The sequence below is a fragment of the Brienomyrus brachyistius genome, chromosome 8 (assembly GCF_023856365.1).
Source record: "Brienomyrus brachyistius isolate T26 chromosome 8, BBRACH_0.4, whole genome shotgun sequence".
NCBI classification, from domain to species: Eukaryota; Metazoa; Chordata; class Actinopteri; order Osteoglossiformes; family Mormyridae; genus Brienomyrus; species Brienomyrus brachyistius.
This window is the reverse complement of record NC_064540.1, coordinates 7,666,165-7,672,208: the sequence shown is the minus strand read 5'-3', so window position 1 is coordinate 7,672,208 and position 6,044 is coordinate 7,666,165.

Below are 6,044 nucleotides of genomic sequence, written 5' to 3'. Positions count from 1 at the left end.
GGTGCCTTTGGGATCCTGTAAAAAAGCATTTAGTTTTAATGTCAATGTTTATTATATTATATAGACCTTAGATTACTCAGAAAACATCTGTGTTAATCACTTTTTATTTTGTGACTGTAAGCAGAAATTTTGTAGTTCAACCACAAATAATGTCCACTCCGTCACAGACAAAATAAAATATTAACAGTATTTCCATGACATTCTGTCATGACCTGTCTGGTCCATCCCCCGGTATGACCGGCCAGGGCCGCTGCTGGTCCTTTGGGTCCTTTGGGTCCCCCCCCCCCGGTTCTTTCTCAGGTGTGTCTTTGTCATGATACCCTACCCTATTGTGCTAACCATTTATATAACCATCACCTTCAACCAACATCGTGTCAGCCCCTCGTTAGTCCCATATACAAATGCTTCCCAGTCCTGTGTTCCTGAGTCTGATCACTGATGTCACTCTTCTTGTCTGCCTGTGTCCTCCCCCATATTAATCTTCTCATTTTGACCCCTCACAGTCTCGTTTCCCTGCCCCCGTTTTGTTTAAATTTGAGCCCACTTTCATTCTCCCAAGACCTGCCCTTGAGTCCTTTGATTTTTGGTTACAATACATTATGTTGACAGAAATGCCATTTTCAGAGAATTATTGTGTCCGATTCTGAACAATAATTCCTTTTTTTGTTAAAATCTTTGTGAATTATGATTTATTGATAAAATTAGTTCCTTACACAACAGTTGTGGTTTCTGCTCTACACATAAATGAACAGAGAAAAATATATGTACAAAAATTCTATGGATATCATCCGTATTTATCCCCTGTTTAAGAATAATCCATTTTTATTAGCTGATTTTTTTTTTTGAAACATAATGTTCAGGAAACAAATATGATAGGGTGGACAAAGACAGAGTGTGCAATTTTACTGAAAAAGTTTTTTACTGAAAAGTTAACAGTCAGCAAAACAATCCACTGTTTAAGGTGGCGTTGTGTTAAAGAATTTTTTTTTTTAACATTGTAAACTTATATTCATTCATCATGACATTATTTATATTATATTACTTATATTATTTCATCATGACAGAGTGGACATGTTAAGCTTGACCACAACCTGTTATAACCATGCAGGGCACGGACCGGGGAAGCAGGCAAAGACAACGAAGGCCTTGGGGAAAAAGGGTTTTAATGGACACACGGAGAGGCATGCAGGACTGAATCGTCATAACAATACAATGACAGTACTTAAATACACAGAACCAAAAGATAGAACTCGAAACAGCTGGTAAACATGGGGAATCCACACAAGGTTAACGAAGGGGGGCGTGGCACACAGGAGGATCAGACGAGCAGGGTGTGACAGAACCCCCACCCCCCCAAGAATGCGTGCACACTGGGCGCACCTCAGGGGAAGGACGAGACCAAGGACTCCACGGGACTTAGGAAAACAAAAACAAGAACATCAATGGGGCACCGGGAACAAGACCGACACACAAAACAGGCACAAGGACAATAACCCGGACAACTGACAAACTATGGGGAATGCCGACAGGCATAGGGGAACCAAAAACACAAACTGGAGGAACGAAGGGACCAGGCGTGAACACAGGCAAAACAGAGGGACGAGGAGCAAACACAGGGGGTACAAAGGGAGGAAGCGAGGAGACAAATGGCGGAGGGAAACTGGAAGCCGGAGAGACCCCTGGCTGGTAAAATGTGGAAGCCGCAGGGGCAACAGGCGACCACGAGGGTAGAGCCGGAGGGGACACCGAAGGGGGCGAGGAGAAAGGTGGAGGGACAAATGGAGGGGGCGAGGAGGAAGATGGAGGGGACACTAGGAGGCGAGGAGGGAGGTGAAGGGGACACTGGAGAAGGTGAGGAGGAAGGTGAAACCACAGCTGGCCAAGGCGCTGGCAATCAGCGAGTTGTAGCCGGGAGACCTGCAGGTGACCGACAAGTCGTAGCGGGGGCACCTGTAGGTGATCGAAGAGGCATCAGAGTGGGACCCGCAGGCGACCATCGAGTAGGAGCCAGGGGGACCACAGGCAATTGCCGAGCTGGAGCCGGAGGACCTGCTGGCAACAGGAAAGTCAAAGCCGGACGATGCAAAGACAAGCGGGACCCGACCTCTATGTAGATGTCCCCTCCCCTTACAGGACACAGAGAGCCAGGGTCCTGGCTGGGATTTGCTACCCAGTGGTTGTGGTTGGGGTGACCCACCCGAGTGGTGTACATGATCCATTAGGATAACCCTCAAGGGATGCCACTCGAGTTCCTCCTCCAACTCCACTAAGGAGGGAGAAGCGATAGTCAAGCGGTCAGGGACCTTCTCAGGGACATAATCTGGGGCCATGGGAGCCGGAGGGTCTGGAGCCAGGGGGGGAATGGGGCCGGAGGGTCGGGAACCACAGGGAGCTGAGCTGGAGCTGCTGGGACAGGAACTACTGGGAACTGAGCTGGAGCTGCCGAGACGGGAACCTCTAGAACGTGTGGCACAGGAACCACCCTAGTGGTTCCTGCACCCCAGTGGTTCCTGGTGGGCGCAGCAGAAACCTCAGGGACAAGAGCAGGAACCTTGGGGGGCAAGAGCGGGAACGGGTGGCGCAGGAACCTTAGGGGGCACCGCCGGAACGGGATGGCGCAGGAACCACAGGGGGTGCCGCTGGGGTTTGCGCCCTGGAAGCAGGCATTGCCCGGTTAAGGAACTGGGGCACCTGCGGGATGGCATCCCCAATGACCTGGCCCCTTTAAGAGCTAGGCGCGTCCAGGAAAAGGGGCAAGCTGCTGATCCCGACAGAAAAGAGGCAGTGATGCAGATGTCGGGCGCCTGCAGGGGTGAAACGGCGATGGCGGCAGCGTCCAGTGCGAACACCACAGGATTAAGAAACAGGAGGGGTTCTTTCCGATTCGTTACAGTGGAGACAGCGGAGACTGTGATGGTTCCCTTGAGGATCTCCGGTGATTCCTCCTGTCGTCAGCTCTTCCGCTTTTTTTTCTTGCCGCTTTCAGCGGAGTCAGGGGCACCTCAGACAGCTGGCTGAAGGGCAGTCCGCTGTTCAAGGCTAACCGGCGCATCTTTGACTCCGCCACGCCACTTCGAAGCTGCCATACATCTTCGCACACCTCTCCGCCAAGGTACACGTCTCGGGCAGGGAAATCTTATCCAGGAACAACTCGAAACAGCTGGTAAACACGGGGAATCCACACAAGGTTAACAAGGGGGGGCGTGGCACACAGGAGGATCAGACGAGCAGGGTGTGACACAACCGGCTATAGACACAATATGAAGAAAGTCACAAAAAATAGGTATACTAATCGAGCAAGAGTTCCACTCACTCCATAGAGGCAAAGATGGTACAAAGGCAATGAGGTTGACACACAAGAACACACTCAACAGGTTTGATATTATGATTCAAAATGCAACTAATTCATCAAAAGACTAACACTATGAAATTCCTTGTCTATAACTTAAAGAAAGTGTCATTTCTATTATATTTTTATATTTTAATCACTTAAAATACTTAATGAAGATGAACAAGGAAATGTGAAAATCTTCCACATCCCATGAATATGGGAGAATAATAATGTATAAAATGCATTTTAAAACAAATGTTACTACACCGACATATTTAAAACTGTTTATACATTCATAATGGAAAAAAAAATGTTTTGCAATATGTGAATGAAATTTGTATCATTATACGGGGGACAACAAAGGCATGCCATACTGAGAAAGACCCCTTTAATAACATTTGCGGTGTAATTGACTCCAATTTAGTTTAATGTCTGTAACGCTTAGTAGCTGTGATTAGATAGTATACAAGTAATGTGTGATGGTTTAACTTAGATGCTATCATGTAATTTACCCTTGCTAACAGAACATTTGCACTATTACAGTTTAAATGTTCCATCTGAAAATGCCATATCTTACCTAACTCGTTTTCTAATGTCGCAATGCTGATCTGCACGTTGTCGGAGACCCGATGTCAGCGGTGATCATGGGAGAGGAGAAGCCACCTGAAGTACAGTCACTGCCTGGGCTTTAAATAGACGTTTCGCTCTTGACACCCAGGCGGTTGGCATACTGTTGGTATTTGTACTTCGCTTTTACAAAATTCATGTACACAAGTTGGAAACCCTGCAGGAATCCGAAGGCTGGCCATCTCTCCCTTTTCTGACTGGTGTACATCCCCGTTTGCTTGTAGCTCACATGTTAATATCGGTACCTTAAAATTGGCAATGCCACGTTACATGTTTTAATCATATGCGCATTTACCTCTCACATCTGAAGGATATAGGAAGAAAAAAAAAGAGAAGTGATTCTCTTAGCTAGGTTGATGGTTTGTACGTACTAGATAATAGTAAAAACATTACTATTCTTAATATAATAATAATGAAATGTTAGCAAAATTCTTAATATTCTCAATATTCTTGGTTTGTCATAACTGTCTCAACTCAGATTCAATGTTTACTGGTTAGAAACCTTTTATTAGCATTCATAGACAAGATCTACCTAACATCTCGGCCACCACCCATCGATCCAGGTTTACTACCTCCTGACACCATACCAGGTGTCAGGGCACCAGGGGGACTTGGGCCGCTGACTGGATGGATGGATGGCTCCAGGATGAGGTGAACCAGAAGACAGAATCAAACACAGAGATCCTGGAGTAGAAACTAGGGAACTTAAAAGGGCAAGAACACAAAAACCAGGACACACAGGTAGAAATCTCCAGATGCAGGACACCAGTGACACAGCACACGAGCTGTGGAATGTTGACTCATTGGGCTCACGAATTCCTAAACCAGAAACCAGCCAACCAGACGCACAGAACAAGATGCTGGTCGACAAGATCCATAACCTCCAAGACACCCAAAATTCCAAGCCAGTACCTGCTGGCAACTGACAAGCTCACAGGAAACAGACCGACTCATCTGGCCCCATAAAACAAACCTCTGAATGAGAGCCAGCTGAGCCCTATGCTAAAAGACCGATGACATATACAATGGATTTTCAGAAGGGATGACATTGTCCTGGCTTCTGGCTGCGTGCGCGTGTGTCTGTCTCTTAAGCGTGGGTGAGGGGAGGTAGAGCCAGTTTCCGTGGTGAGAATGAGCTTTTCAACCCACTTTGAAGAATCTGTAGCTTAATATGTGTCAGCCAGCCCCTTGTGCTCTGATTGCCACTAGCCTTGCCACAAGTTACCTGATTAGTAAATTAGGGATAAGTTTGACTTAACCGCTCATATCTTACAAAATTAGATGTTAAAACATCCTAATTAATTACTATTTTCTGATTTTCTTGGATTAAAACATAAATACAATTCTAATGGAATTCTGCTGTTAGCTGAATAGTTTGGTTTGTTGATATACATTAATATTTGCTTACAGTGTTTTTTTTTTGTTGTTCACTGTACAATTAAGCACATTTTACGAAGCATACAGCCTAATGAATGTATACAATGTAACACAGATAACAAGCTGTTAATGGGGCCAGAATAATCGCCTTTGTCCTTAAGCACATAGACCCAATCCTCTGGGTCTCTTCCATAACCACGTATCCAGTGCAGGGTCACAAGGAGCCTGGGGGCTGTTCCAGACAGTACAGGGTGCGAGGAAGGGGACAACCTGGATGGGGAACCTGTTTATCGTGGTGCACACATTCACAGACTGATGGTGATTTAGAGATGCCAACTCTCTTAACTGGATGTTTTTGTCTATGAAAGGGAACCAGCACGAACATTTACAATTTACATATTTAGCAGATGTTTTGGTCCAAACCAACATACAAGTCAGGCAAATCGCAAACATCATTCTTTCAGGGAGTCGACTAGGCGGTAGAACGACTAGGCTGAGCTTCCAGTGAACGGCCAGTTACGTGAATATTGTGGAAACGCCACACGCAGAGTGCCTGGGATGGGAACTGAGCCCCCAGTTCTGGATGTCTGTGGCTACAGAACTAAGCTCCACACCTTTATGTCGAAAATAAAATAAAAATAAAACAGAATTTCTTTTACATTTTTTGAATGCATGTACTATACAGTAGAATATTCTGGGTCATTTTTTT